Genomic DNA, 1,570 nt, shown 5'->3' with positions numbered 1-1,570 from the left:
GATAGCTCAGTCAGTAAGGTACTTGCTGTGCAAGAGGGATGGCCAGGCTGTAGCCCCAGAACCTAAGTAAAAAAGCGAGGGGTACTGGGGAGGCAGAAATAAGGGGCTCACTGTCAGGGCAGCCTAATCGAATCAGTGAGTTCTGACCCTAGTGAGAGACCCTGCCTCAAAAGCAAGGAGGATGACATCGGAGGCAGACAATCTGAGGCTGTCCCCTGACTGCCACAGCACAACTACACATGAACACATGCAGGCACATACAAGAATGCATATGTGGGAAAGAACATGTCAACTATTAATGATTAATATTAATTTATTAATGATTAATCAGGCCATGTTAGATGTAGAGGATGCTTGGAGAGAGGGATGTTTAAACTGTCACTTTGTATCATCACAAGCTCTGAAAACTGATTTAGGGTTTCTTGATCTCAGCAACAGATCACTGTCTGATCCTGAGAAAGCACCGAAACCAAGTACACACTCAATGGGAAAATAATGATGAAAAGAACTACTCACAGAAACGTACTACATGCAAATGTAAAACCACTTTTGTATGTACATAATTATAATGTCAAAGAAAATAAATTCAGAAGGACAATTCCAACAAATATGAGAAATAAGGATTTTTACCCCACAAAGAGTTTATACAAGCTACTTTTTAAGCATTAAGAAGCCATTTTAAAAAGTGAATGCAAAAAAATAAATGAATAAATGAGGAGAGGAGGCCAAAAACAAATATTCATTAAGACATGGGTAATACTGAGATGCCACTGCATAAAAGTTCTGTTTTTAAACAGGCTACATACCATCTTTAATGATATTTCCAAGTGTTCTCTCAACATGAAACTCTCATGCCATCTTTAAACTATTACCACCCTTTGAGGAAGGACTTTAGAGTCTTAAACATCAGTAATTTATATGACCTGGTAATTTCATGTAAAAATCTTACCTAAAATCTTATCTAAACCAACAAGCAAAGGCAAAATGCTTTGTGCATAGGCTTTATTACAGAATTATACATAGTAAGAAAAATATAAAAAAATATGCATAGCATGAAATGGTAGCATGCCTGTAGGATGAAAATTATATGAATATTAAGATGATCTTAAATTATTTTACAGACTTGGGACTTGTTTATTGTAAATATTGTTTTAAAGTGTAAGGAACTATATTACGCAATGCCTGTGTATATAACAAATTGTCCAATGATGAAATGCATTAAAATTTTGATAGATCCAAACCTTATGCAGTTTATTGATGGTTATGTTTTGTATTAAATTCACAATTTGTATTTTTCACCATGAGCAAGGATTACAATTTTAATGTAATAACACAACAGAAGGCCAGATCCTCCTAGATTGTTCTTTTGTTATGATGATAACAGGTGTGCATATGTGTGAGCAGCTGTAGCTCACAGTTAAGGTTCTCCTACATGGGTCGGGAGATCAAATAGGTCATCTTACTTGGCAGCAGGCACCTTCACCCTCTAAGCTATCTCAACAGCCCTAAATATTTTTCCTAATAGTTATGGCCATTGTATGACCAATACGACATATTACGTAATGTTGCT

The 1,570-nt window shown here is 35.9% G+C and overlaps 1 protein-coding gene across 1 annotated transcript in view; it reads left to right on the top strand.

Moving 5' to 3' along the window:
• Positions 1-1,570, top strand: part of Reln (reelin) — a 416,018-nt gene that overhangs the window by 317,735 nt on the left and 96,713 nt on the right. The window lies entirely within an intron of this gene.

Source organism: Grammomys surdaster, unplaced genomic scaffold (genome assembly GCF_004785775.1).
Source record: "Grammomys surdaster isolate TR1022 unplaced genomic scaffold, NIH_TR_1.0 325, whole genome shotgun sequence".
Classification (NCBI taxonomy): domain Eukaryota; kingdom Metazoa; phylum Chordata; class Mammalia; order Rodentia; family Muridae; genus Grammomys; species Grammomys surdaster.
This window is presented reverse-complemented; position numbering and strand designations above follow the sequence as displayed.